Here is a 14,767-nt window from a genome sequence, read left to right on the forward strand (position 1 = left end):
ATGGCCGTCACAAGCGGATTTCGTCAATGTATTCACGGCTTTGACGCTGGAGCGATTCTGAAACTTTCTAGTGACGTCACTCTCACAGCCGCGTCCGTGAAAGTATTCACGCCCAAGAGGGCCCGTGGTAGCTTCGTCGCGGCAATGCGCTCTAATTTTTCATTATGAAATTACGCTGTGGTTGATAATTAATAGCACATTATTCATTAATTACGATGGTGGCTATTTCATATTGTCACTTCGCATAAGTAATATGTATTAAAAACAAATAAAAGAAATGCATAAAGTTAAATTTACATTCGCGTCCTATTTAAATTGATTGGCGTTCATTGCGATTGAAGTTGGTGGGAAGTTAAACCTTGCGCTGAGGGTTTGACAATTATCTTATATTTGTGCATCTTCTAGAATGTACAAGTAAAATACTCACAACTTAATGTTCATAATAATTTGGAGTAGAACCAACGGTAAAAGTATTGTGCGGTATTGAATGTTAACAGATTTATTTAATATTTATTTCGTAAGTTCAAGCCTTCGATTTGTTTTTATTAACGAGAATGGAGGCTCTTTACATACCTCCGCTACTTTTGCATGAGCATCAATGTCGACGGAGGCAATAGATGCACATACTTCGACGGCAGATACGCGATATCAACAATCCCTTCGAGACGCGAGATTGGCGATGGATCACTGAGTTCACACCACGATTAATTCGTAGACGTTTAGATGGCTTGCCGGGGCATACTTTAGTACGTTAAGATAAACATTGATCATCTATTTCATCTCTTCCATGCATTATTGCTGCCGTTCAGTAACACGACCAACATGATTCGTTTTCCTGTTGACACAATAGAAATACTAAGACATGTAAATATCTCGCCCTCTAGCAGAAACTGTTAATAATCTACTCGTATTCGCGCTAGAAACATTTTCATCAGTATAAATCGTGAATAGTGGCATGTGCTTGCACAATCAGACATATATGTATACGCACCACAGCGCATTTAAAATTATGTACTGAAATGATGAGAACAGCTCAAACGCATACGAGAATGAACCATTATTAAATTATAAAATAGCACTTGTTATCATTCCGCGGAAGCATTAGCTCCATACTATGAGGAAAAAAGAGCTAATTGTGCAATTACGAGCCCGCTACGTGATAACTGACTTCGATACGCAGCACTTGACAACATATAAAAGAGGTAATATACAGTTTATAGCTACAAACTAATTAAGCAACCGTAACTTATCATTAATAGGTACTTTTAAAAGAAAAGACCTCACTCAAAATTGAGTAAAGAAGTATTATTTACTTTTGGAGTGAATATTCCACGGCATTGTATATGTTTCTCTATGGTAACTGAAGTTGCAGTGGCCGCTGAAGTAAGTTTGTATCGGAGATTCTGATTCGTTCCTCGCGTCCGCACAGCTACCAACATAAGAAACTTAAGTGATCGTTCGCAATCCGTCAAACATCTCACGACACAGGCTTACAGGATCGCTTGAACGTCTTTCACGGTGAGAGGCGTGAGAACTCCACTGTGGTTTGAACCACGCGAAGCACAGGTATGACATTTACAGAATCGAGCTGCAGGCGCCGCTAGGAGAGAAGGGGAGGCTGGGCGGATCACTGAAACAGATGCCGGCGAGCGAACGGACGTCATCGGGGAAATGGCCATGCCCTTCGGAGTCGAGCGCGAAGACCCGGAAGGATAAGTTCAACAACGCCGCTGTGCCAGCCAGCGGGAACATGACGTAGAAGATAGAAGCAGGAAGGGGAGTCGAAGCGGCGAAGATCTTGTGCTTCCCTACGATTGGCTCACGTAGGTTACGCGGAAACAAACGAACCAAACTTTATTTCAAGAAAATTACTAAAACATTTCTTCATGGCTACTGTTTCAGATATGTCATATAGCAACCGCAGGGGCGCATTGGAGGAAGAAACCCAGCCCCTCGTCCCCTAACTCATGAACTATGAAATTATGTAAATTAAATGAAAAATTTTCACTTTTCATTTAATCGCGAAAAATAGATATCGTCATTTAAAAATCTAAAAGTGTGAAACACGTAGTCCAGGAGTAATAATCTTTCGATTTAGGCGATAAAAAAATAATAGGAAATCACTTTATCGACACACGAAAATATGCGAGTTATTACATTCATTGCGAGTACAAAAATTGTGCTGAAACACAAGAACAACTCCATGCTTGACTCAAGTGGACACGATATTCACCCTTCGAATAATTCGTGAGAAGAAATGAAAATGAAAGAAAGCTCAATCAAAGCAGAGGGCAAAACAGAGCGGTAGAATAGAGGCAATCGTTACGGAGAGCGATGTAGAGCGGTATGAGGTTTAACGACACGGGCGTCAAAATACTGGGACAATCAAAGGATTGTGCGAGGCACAAATTACGTGAGGAAGGCTCCTTTGCGTGAATAACATTTAAGGGCTGGCAAGGTGGACGATTCAACACGACCGACCTCGAGAGTCGCACCCCATTAATTCTTTGTCTCTAACGCGTCTCATCGTTAATGCTTCGTGCCAGAGACGGCCATTTGATGTGAATTATTTGCAAACGTCCACTTCCTACGTTACAACCTTGCCTGTCAGTCTTCCCCCAGTAGACGACCACACCAAACCTGTGCGGTGCGTCGACTGCTGAATTTAACGCCGGAGGCGTCCAGAGGTAATTTTCGTGGATTCAAAGCCCGTGCGAATTCTCTGCGGCGCGAATACGTCACATCAGACTTTAACTTGAGTATCACTCGCAATTAACTGCAAAATTAAAATCAAATAGTGAATACACCTTAAACTGTGTAAATTTAGGGAGATTCTTGATATTATTTAACTTATTGATTTTCCAAAAAATGCCCGTTTTTTACTTAATCTTTAAAGTCATTCGAATTTTAGCACAAATTCACAATAATCCCCCAGATCTGGTCCTCACATTACGATGGGAGTCTCAACCCGTTTAGAGACACTCCCATGTGATATTTTAATGGGTCCTGAGTAAAGAGGGCGAAAAATAAATTGAAAACTTCTAAAACAGCACAGAATTCCACATCAGTCATCTCGCGAGACACGATACTCTTAGAGAGACTATCATCGAAGGACAATAACGGCAAATAGGCAGGCAGGCAGTAAATGTCAATATCCATGGGAAGACGTTTGAACGCCAAAACGTTCAGGCAGGCGCACATTTAAACTTCAAATAAAATTAAACAAGATTTAAAAAACTACTGTTTTCCAAAATCAGTATAAAAACACTAAAAAGTACAAAATAAGCTTTCCATCACACATAGAGATTATAGTGAGTATTGATTAGGCTTACGAATTAATGTTGCGGGCAAATCTTTACTCATTTATCAAGCTTTTCTGAGTCCCTTTATCAAAAAAAACTAATCAACATCCACGCTTTTATCTCCTTGTGGTGAAAAAGTTGATTATTTTTTGTTAATTTTGAGTGCATTATATATTATTAATAGTAAGAGCGCATACTTTTAAAATCTTTCATAATTTCACTATTTATTTTCCACTTTTTAGTGGTGAATCATGTAATCGATGCAACCGCATAGCTGTCAAAGAAATTACTGCCGAAAATGTATAACTAACGTCATCTATTGAGAAAATTTTATAACTATTTTCCATACGGAAATTTAGTCAATTAACTGGAGCACAATGGGGAAAACTTTCCAATTTCTGATCATAGAATATTGACTTGCCAACGGAAACAAGTGAGTGGGCAGAATTTCAAGCCCATCCGACAATGGGAAGTGGAATAAAAATCAATTACAAGATTCCATCGATGAAACAAACAAACATACGAAGCGAGTATAGAAAAAGTGCGAAAAAAGTAATGCGCGAAACAAAAGAACAGAATCAGAGACACTAAATGAGAAAAATCTTCGGCACGATGTAAACATCATCTGCGCAGCAGCATAAACATCTTCGGAAGAGGCGAATTCCTTTGTTTTGCCTTCGCGGCGACGGACAGATTGGCGGGCGTCAGCAAGGCCACTCACAGGAGACACTTATGGAGGGGGAAGAATCGAATTTGGCAAGAACTGCGGCGGAAAAAAAAAGAATTCGCCAGTCGCCAACCATCGATCAAAATCGCGAAAGGAACTCAGGGGCATGCGAAAGTAAAGGGAGGAGGACGGAGGATCACAAGGAAATGACAAGGAGTTTTCGGAAGCGTCACACCCCACGCAAATTTCTTACCTCTAACGCTCTTGGATTAACCCATGGGGCTACATTAAGGAGGCTCAATTCCATGTCATTGAAGGCAGACTTCTGGTGCCACTTCGATCGTATTTTAATCGGATTTCAAACATGTCCACGGCGCGGCGATCCACTTTTTCCCAATAGTTTGCAGTATAATGTCTGCCATTGCGAGGAATAGCATGGAAAAGTAATGAATTTGATGGATTGCATCATCGTGTGAATATATATATATATCTCGATGAATACCCCTAATTACATCTTATTTCCCCGTGAACTTCGGACCAATTTGTCCGTCAGCGACATGAGTGGCGACTTTTGCAAACCTATTTAAAGCGCGTTCGTTGACAACACATTTAGAGGCCGACTTGAGGATCATCTTTTGTAACATCCGTGGTTTAACCTTTCGTAGGACGGAACGTGGAAGTTTAATGGACAGTACTAAACCAAAGACCGATATATTCCAGGTTCATATCGCTGGCGACACCCCAATTCCATGGACACCCCCAAAAAATAATCGCTGATCAAGTCGGCCAAAGGAAAATAACTGTCTCATCTACCCTGAATACGTGACATTAACAAACCAGTGGCCTACGCTGAGGTGATATCTACCCTCACCTAATCATACTAGCCTTAAAATTTTATCATAGAGTAACTAAAGCTTTTTACAGAGGCGTAACCAATTGCCTACCGTTAGTTTTATCTTGAACACTGTCTGTGCGAAACTCACAAGCCTGTGGCATAGTCTGGGGAGGACACTACGGTATCTACCGCAATTCTATTAAGGGTAATATATTTCGTCTTAAATCACTGTTTCAGCATAGGTCTTGCAGTGGCCTAGCTTAAGTTTGGACTCAATATGATTGGATACCTCATGGGCTGTATATATAAGAGATTACTGGGGGATTCAGGATCCGGGGAGCCAACGATTTCATTTTAATAAGAGGTAAAATGACTGGAGGCACAAAGGGATCCACGGAGTAGTTCACGGTATTAGGTAAGCGAGGAAGCGGAAAATAGCAAGATAATGTTTATGGTTTGAATGACAAGAAAACGTATCCTGAGATGATGACGCAGATCTCGTAATATAACACACGGTTAGTGATAGGTGGTATTACTGCGTCTGTCGAAACCTACCTAAACGGAGACTTCTTTCATAAGGCTATGCTTACGGGTGAAAAGCTTTCATAACACAAATAATACCATTCCCACAAATAATTCACTAACATCCAGTTGTGTCACCTGCAATCATTTTTTATTCCACTCCTTATTGTAAGATAAAAGCGAACCTACGTCTTTAGTCTAGAAATATATTCCGCAAGGCGGAGTTTCACGCGAAAAGTAACTAATTGCCTCTAAAAAGCTGTTGATGTCACATAATGGTCAACAGAAAAATGAATCGAATATCTGCTTCAAATAATAATACCAACTGAATATTGAATAATGAATTCAGTAATAAAGCATAGGCACAAGAACTTGTACCGCAAAAAACCACATGTATTTTATTTAATTAATAATCATCATCAATACTTACTTAAAAGGGCAAGTGCATCCATTAATGTAATGGCATTTGATTGTACCAGTTTTTCACTCACCTGCAAAATGAAAATAACAATCATGAGAAAACAGAGCTAACATGAAATAATAATGCACATAAAGAATTTGAAACCCCCGTTCATAAACATATTCACATTGTCAATCCGTCCCATTTCATGAATAAATCAACATATATATCACTAAAATAATTGCAGGTTATAGAGGTTATTCAGGATATAAGAGGCGAAGTAGAGCATAAAAATAAAAGCACATCATAGAGGAAGTTGAGCACTTAGTTACCTTGGTGGATAGCTTTAGCATACAATCTTAGACGGAAAGATGCTGGGCAGGTAGGAAAAGGAATCAACTTCAATCAAACAAGGAATCAAAATTCAAGAGGAAATTTTTTGAAGGAATTGGGAGGTAGGATCTGAGCGAAGTTGAGAGTAAAAATCACGTACTTGAAAAAGCAGTTAATATAAGATCAAGAGTTTTTGTGACAATATTGTGAAAAAAAATAAACATGAATCACCACTTGTCACCATTAAGTTTACGTTAATATCCACCTTCAATAATGGAAATGAGTGCGAAAAATCCACAGAGGAAAAATCATTCGCCTTGACCGGGATTCGAACCCGGATCCCTCGATTTCCGGCCGAGTGCTTTAGCCAGTTAAGCTACCGAGGCGTCATTCTCCCCTGTGGAAATTTGTGGACTTTACCTGACAAGGGGACAGTCCACAAATTTCCACAGGGGAGAATGACCCCTCGGTAGCTTAACTGGCTAAAGCACTCGGCCGGAAATCGAGGGATCCGGGTTCGAATCCCGGTCAAGGCGAATGAATTTTCCCCTGTGGATTTTTCGCACTATTTGTGCATTGCGGGTGACTCCGTAAAATGTTATCACCGTGGCTAGTCCCGGTATACTTAAACATGGAAATGAGCATGGGATGGGTCTGAATCTACCAAGTATACTAATTTATCGTGTTAATAATGAAACACAGTTTGTTTTTTTACACAAGTTTATAAAAATTTCTATTTAATTAATATTTGATGATGGCGTAACAGTGTCTTTCATTATTAATATAGAGCCCTTCCACCACGTACGTGCTTCAAGTTTCGATTTAATTTATAGTGGAATAGAGCTAAGTACACACCATATCACCAGATTCCATTACGGAAAGTAACATATTTCATTAAAACCTACCCTATAATAATTCCCTTGATTCAAACAAATCCATATATTGTGAGAGAGGATCAAGGGGTCCAATCCCCCCCTCCTGCGCGTCCAAAATATTTGGGATATGGGCTTAAGCGTGCGCCCGGCCCTCCGTATGAACTCGTTCGCGAAGCGTAGCCCCTCTTAACATAAATCTCCTCGATATTTTTCTCGCTACGGCCCAAGATTGTGTAAATTTGATTGATCGACGACCTTGATAGTGATAGAGGGCAATGTCAAACTGAAGATCGTGGGCTCGAGCCCCCGGGGAGAAAATTTCCCAGGGCTTGAGATTTTTCAGTTTTCACTTAAGTTAATTGAAGGATCAGGTTAAGAGTGCCGACCATTATTTTTGACCAAACTGAGCTGCCTTTTAATGTAAAATATGAAACAACAAGCCCCAGCTTACTATGCAATTTAACATTCAAATATATATGATTAATACTAAAGTGTTGAAATTGGCAATTAAAAAATACTAGTATTTATGTATTAAGCCAATTTTTACAATAAGAATATCTCCAAACACTAGAAATGACAGGAGTGGACTTAAAAGACAAATACACATACACTCAATAAAATAAATTGGCATGCCAACAGTACTAAGGGTGACGGAAACAAAGGAGGGTATAAAAATCTGGAAGAATAGAGAGAAAAAAAGAGAGACCTAATTAATTGGGGACACATGGTGGATTCATTCATGCCCTCGAAGCGGCCATTTTGTGTGCTGATGGCCTCTACTCGATCCATTCACAACGAAATCTCCAAACATTTGCTCGCATTAGCATGGCCCAATATACTCAGCCCCCCTTTCTCTACATTCGCCATTATCCTTACGGCAGTTACAAACCCAACTCAAGAGGATTTCAGGAGGTCAATGGGTACGAGAAGCAGGAAGCGCTGCGATTCACCTCCACGCATTTCGTTGTTCAACTTTCTCTCCCACCCTCGTGCGTCAATGACAAAGTTCGTCATATGAAGTGTATACATTCATACACAAGGGCACTAGCAATGCCTCGTTTTCTACCTAGAGCAGCACGTCAACTGAACTCACGTCAAAAATTCGAGACCGTATATTCGAGGCGGAGCGGTTACTGTGGTTACCAAGGACGTTACGTAAACACCTCGTCGCTCGCATGATGACTGGCGAATCTTGGAAAATTTACTCGAGCTATCTCTCTCGGCTTCAATGAGTTTCTCTCTCACTAGCATTCCACCTTGAAACTCCACACCCACTGAAACGTTAACTCGGTTTCACCGGCGGCTCTCAGACACACATAACCGCAAGAATAATGGCGCCAGTCCTGAAATATTAACCCAGCTGGCAGAGCTGTGACGATTTTAAAACAACGAAAGGTTCACAGAAATGCTTAAATAATAAAAAAAAAAATTAAAAACACGTTTTTACCAAACCAGTGTAAAATGCGATAAAAATTGAAAAAAATAAGCTTTCCATCACTCGAAGGAGAAAAAATTGGTGCCAATCCTTGCTCACCAATCAGGCTCTACCACTCTTAATTCCAATAATCCTTATCAGCACCCACACATTAATCTTCGAGGGATAATAATCTCATTTCTTACTTTTTGTGAAAGTAATACTGATTTTTCTTTTGAAAATGCTTGTTTTTTATATTTTTTAATAAATTTAAAATGGCCGAGCCACCTTAAGTGGTTGCTTTTCATTGTAGTCACTGTAGCAGGATCGTTCTAATTTTCCATCTAAACTGGGCAATACAGTAAAATAGAGCCAACTAATCATTAGAAAGCCGGCACTCTGAGATACGTAATAGCATAGCCGTCACTAGCACTATATCACAAATAAAATGGTTTTGTTAGACACAGAAATCAACTCATGAATGCAAAAAGTATTAAAAAAACAAAACCTCACAATTTTTGGGTGATTCTGGCCATAACTTTGTCAACTAACCATAATGTATGTAAAAGTGCATGACTTAATGAGCTAATTAGAGTAAAAATAGCTCAAATATATATAAAGCATACGTTTCATTTTACGATCCATCAATTTCAACAGCATAAAAACTGCCTCAACAAATAACTCGTCTATGAGTCTTTCCTTTGTCTTTCCTTCTTGTAGTTTTAGTTTATTTTTCACTGCACTATTTCCTCAAAATTTTGTAAAAAAAAATAAAAAATACAACTATTTTTTTAAATGATAACAACTCAAAAGGAAAACATTGCTACCTGCAAAATAAAAAAAGATAATACTATAAACCAACCAAAAAAATATAATAATAATAATAATAATAAAAGCAAGTATTGGAAAAAATAACAACGTTTAAAAAATAACTACAAAAAAATAAGTTCATACCAAAAAATGTATTAGTTTTAAGTTTCTGTTCACACAAACACCACAGTACACTCACAACACATTCATTGGCGCAAAATAACTATTATTATGTGAACTGGGTGGTTAGGGTGAATATGGTTCACCGGGACAGCTTAATCGCGCCTGCGACGCATCAATTAATGCGTGGTTTTTGACAAAATTAACTTTAGCTTTCTATGGTATGGGGAAATAATTGTCCATAAGCACATCGCTGATGAAAAAGGTACGTCATTGTCATAATTTTTGCTTCGAGGAAAGCATCAAAACTTAAGTCAAAAGGTTACACACATATGGCACAGAAAAGTAGTTACAGGCAAATGCAACCGTTGGCAATTTCTTTGCCTCGTTTCTTTTGATTCCATAAGCTGCCCTTTGATTTTGACGCAAGTCTTTACAGAAAGCAGTATTTTTTACACTAAGAGGGAATAGGCTTCATTCATTGTCATAAAGATCCTATCAGTCGTAAGCTACCCTCATCCGGCCAAGAAAGCGGACGACAAGTGATTTCCAAAACAAACCGAACTCTTTCCTGTGAGAAAAAGGAGGAGCTTGCAAGGAAACCGCACCTTCCAGCCACAAACTAAAAAGTTTAGGTACATCCCCTTGAATTCGGTATGAATAGTCGTCCCAACATCACGACATAACTAATGTTTTAAGGATATATAATGTGAAGCTTATTCTTAGCTATAAGAAACATTCAACTTTGCTAAGGTCAAATATAAAAACATTCAAATTAGTTCCACAAATTCACCCATTCGAAGTGCATGTTATATCAATCATAATTTAAACAACCTCAGAAAAATGCTGTCTGTAAGTAAAAATCAGTTAATTTCGATCCGCATTGCCTTCACACAAATCGAGCTAAGGTTGAATATCCAGAAATACTAAATTTGGTTGCACGACAGAGAGAGACAATACTTGCACTTAATATAAACGCAAATTTAAAACTATACCTTGAAGAAGCATATAACCCCGTGTAAGGTGACAGCTAAATCCCAGGCAGCCTATCCAACAGGAGTTTTGAAGCGTAGACAAGTTTACGAAGAAGAGTGCCATTCCAAATATGATCGTGACAATTTCTGGCAAAATTCAAATCTAAATGTCAAAATAGAAACACAATGAGCAATAATTAAATGCACGGGTCGATAATTGGGCTATTACGCTGGCATATCAAAATAGAAACACAAAAAGTAAGAATCAACTGCATGGGTCGATAATTCGGCTATTACGCTGGCATATCATTTAATACCACCCCGCATATGGCGTACATTTTTCAGTGTATTCTATTCTTACTTGGTACCTGAAGGGGGCACCTGAAGATCAACACTCCGTCCGTCGGATAGGACGTCCAGTCGCCATTCCCTAGAAAAATTGCGTTTTCAAGCAGGCAAAAAAACACTGGATTTCAATCAACCCTTCCCACAATACCCCTACCTTGACTCGAGAAATGACCTTAGCTATTGGTCACTTCCTCCTTATGCCCAATTATCAATGCCGAACTCAGCATCGTCGTTCGTGGTGTTTGTATTTTTTTTACGTTGTCTCCGACAAACCCAAACAAATGAATTCAATGGGGAACAAAAATACATAAGAGGGTGCTACGATTCAAACAAAAAAATGAGTGCGTCAACCAATGAAAGATATTATTAATATGGAAACGAGCCTTCAATTTTGGATTTTCCCTGAGTCACAAAATACGGAGAGGGCCATCGTTTTACCCAAAAACACTTCCATGTGTTTGTCAAGAATAAAGAAGGAGCGCGACAAACAGTCCCGACACCGAAAAGTAATCTCGCGAGACTAAACGATATAACCTTCATCGTGAACTTGCGACGCAATTCTGCGAAGACCATGGGCTTCAAAACGATCACATCATCACAGCCTTGTCCTCGGCGGAAAAGACAATGCTACAGACTTCCGAAGCTATGGAGCCGCGGCTTGGACTTGTGGAACGAGACAGTGTCACATGATGGAGTTCGCACAGTATGTTTCAATATCAACTCTAAGAAGAACTCGTCACACCCAAGTTCTTACACTCGTCGCACCCACTGAACCAATCGTATTTTGCCTTTTTCCGAGACTTAATAATGTCTATAAGCTTAAGCTAATGTCATGATATTTTCATAGTACATGAAGTATACCGTTTCCAAATTTTCCCTGCATCTCTAACATAAAATTCAACATTTGTGATAATAATTGGGTAAAATTTTCAGATGTATAAACATAGATACGAGGTAAAATTTGAAAATGGACGATATAAACATTTTACTATTGCTACGTTCCTACATATCTACACGGGCGGTGGGCAATAAGCTACCCCTCTGGGGGCTTTAGCCTTCCCACCTCACCAAAACTAGTCAAAAAAACTTTTAATACAATATCAAATTTATAATTGCGGTATACATATACAATAACAAAATATTTCTTATATCTTCTGGAAAAAATGATAGTACAATTTTTATACAAGCAATCGGTCAAGAAAAGATTGACTGAGTGGAGTGATGCGTCCTCTAAAAGACTTGTCTATGCGGTGCTATAATTTGCGTTAATAAAATAATAAAAATAAAAAAATAGGTAAGTGCGATTCCAGGGACTGGTCTAGTACGGACTAGACAGGCTAGGTGGCGTTAAGGGTGAGGATTGGGCGAGAATAGAGAATTCTGAATTCATGTTCAACAATTTGACGCTTTATTTCCACGCTTAAAACAGTATAGTATTCTCAAATAAAACGCAATTCTAAGTTTTATATAACCTAAAAAGATTTTCTTGAACAGTTTCGGAAAGGTGAGAGGGCCAAAGCCCCCAGAGGGTAAGGGAATCGCCCACCCAACGTAAAATGTAAAAACTATGTAAGAACGATAAATACACCAACGGATGAAGTTCGCCATGAAAAAATATTTGACTTAGCCGGGATTCGAACCCGGATCTCCCAATTACCGGTCAGGCGTGTTCACCAGCTCCACTACCAAGCCAGTTTCTCATAGCGAACTTCAGAATGGGTTTTACCGAACAAGATGTTGACGTCACAAGTCCACACTGTGGCACATGTGGCGAGGGTCGTGCTTACTAAGCCACTGTCGGGGTGAAAAACCCTTATTTTGTCACTGGTCTGCGACGACGAATTTCAAAGCACTGCAGGAACAAGTGGCTTTTTACGCAGTCACGCGCACGGGTGCAAAGTTATAAATACACCAACGGATGAAGTTCGCCATGAGAAAATGGCTTGGTGGTGGAACTGGTTTACACACCTGAGCGGCAATCGGGAGATCCGGGTTCGAATCCCGGCTAAGTCAAATATTTTTCATGGCGAACTTCATCCGCTGGTGTATACAACTTTGCAGCCGTGCGCGTGACTGCGTAGAAAGCCACTTGTTCCTGCAGTGATATGTGAGAACATTCTAACAATGTAAATAATGGATATATTATAGCCGATAAAACTATTTCATCAACGGAATGAAATGGTATGATTATAATTTGAAAATAGTCAAAGCGTCTTTCGTTAAAAAAATACAAAAATCCTTAAGATAACTTAGATGAGTGCACTACAACACAGAATAAAGAGCCTGAAAAATGGAAAAGCGTTCAAGATAACTTACATGAGTGCATTATAATACTGTATAAAGAATCTGAAAAATAGAAACCTTACCTTACAAAGAAGCCTTCGATTTAAAATATTGAATACCATCACACTAAGCACCGTTTTAGTTCAAACGGCAAACTTCGTCACTTTTGATTCGATACTTACAATTTGAAAAAAAATTACAAGGAAAATTCCTCAAGACGAGGTAATTAATGGCCGTAATCTCAGAGGCATTCATGAGAGCGAGAGAGGATTAGCATCATGAAACGACTAACAAGGAAGACATCGAGAATTCCAGGAACGCTTCTATTGACACCATTCTCGTGTACGCTAATGCAAGGTAATAATTGACATGGAGGAAAGAGAAGCATGCCGAGGCGAACATCAACAAACGGCAAGCTGGCGGCAAGAGGAAACGCGGTAGGGCCGGAATTAACACCAATGCAACTCGCACAATCACACCTTCACAATACATAGTCAAAGAACACACTCCTCTCTCTGCACGAGGTCACGAGTAAAACTCAGATATTTTATGGCAAACAGTAAACAGCTCACTCATTCATTTCCTAAACGATAGAGGAGTATCAGTTCAAATAACAGTAAACGCAGATCCTTAATGGTTTAAGTACCATCAGATATGAAGTAAAACACTTTGCACTTTCCACATAAAAATGTATTCAACTGCAGTCGACAGGTTTCACTGCGCTGCAGCATTATCAAGGCTTCACCAAGGAATTAACCATACCAACATATAAACAAACTGCACACTCGCAAATATTTGAGAAATTGGGAGTGGAAGTTGGGGTGGAAAGGAGGGTTGGGAAATTTTAAGACCAACGGTCAGTTTAAAATTTCCCAACCCTCCTTTCCACCCCAACTTCCACCCCCAATTTCTCAAATGTTTGCGAGTGTGCATTTTTTCATATATATTGGTATGCTTAATTTCTAGGTTTAGTCTTGATAATGCTGCAGTGCAGCGAAACCTGTCGATTGTAGTTTAATAAATTTTTATGTGGAAAGTGCGAAGTGTTTTACTTCATACCTCATAATGGATCCCAACAAAGTATCTGCCTCATCAATCCAATTCATAGGTACCATCAATTACAGTTCGTAGATATACAAGTCTGAGTTCACCTTCCACATAAAATCCCATTTTTTTTAACCTTGCACATAATTTTATTTACATTGTTAAGTATTTTTAGCAAGTTTAAGATAGTTTCACATCTTCTCTCGCACAATGAAGGACTTTCATAAATGCTAAGCGGAACTTCGTGCGCGCACTTACATTTTTTGTTAACGGCTGGTGTCGTAACTACGTAAATAAAACACACGCATATTGAGGCGGCTTGCGCGGTAGTATGTAGATTTAATTTGTTTTACCTGTCACAAGTTTTACTTCGTAAGGTGGGAAGTCTGAAGACCCAATAGGGTAATCCAATTGCTCACCGGTCATGTAGGTTGTAGAAACATAGTGATAATGTGAATAGTCGAAAGTTTAAAGGCGATACAACTGTTTCTTCACATCCAACTCAGGAAGACAAAAAGAATCACTAGGACCTCCATTTATTCAACACCTCACAACTTACGGTGGCTAACTTTCACAGAACTAATCGCGTCCAAGCCATCTTTCCAGTTAATATCAGGACTCCCTAACAAGCAAAGCATCAGTGAAAGTCCAAAGAAAAATTTTTACCCGTGACCTATGACCCACTAGCATTTCTTTCTTGGGCAACGCTATCAGGAAGTGACTCAACTCTATTCCGAAAAAATGATGATGGACACAGAGCGGAAGGGATCGATTAGTTAATAAAAATAAATAAAAAAAAGATATTATTCGACGAATCACTCATTCGGGATGCATTAGGGC

At 39.2% G+C, this 14,767-nt stretch overlaps 1 protein-coding gene and 1 non-coding gene across 2 annotated transcripts in view; both read right to left on the reverse strand.

Annotated features, from left to right (window-relative positions):
- LOC124163265 overlaps positions 1-14,767 on the reverse strand; it is a 454,892-nt gene that overhangs the window by 320,444 nt on the left and 119,681 nt on the right. The window lies entirely within an intron of this gene.
- Positions 12,220-12,292, reverse strand: Trnat-ggu. The gene has a single exon. It is a non-coding gene; the product is annotated as a tRNA-Thr (tRNA).

This window comes from Ischnura elegans, chromosome 8 (assembly GCF_921293095.1).
Source record: "Ischnura elegans chromosome 8, ioIscEleg1.1, whole genome shotgun sequence".
In the NCBI taxonomy this organism is placed as follows: domain Eukaryota; kingdom Metazoa; phylum Arthropoda; class Insecta; order Odonata; family Coenagrionidae; genus Ischnura; species Ischnura elegans.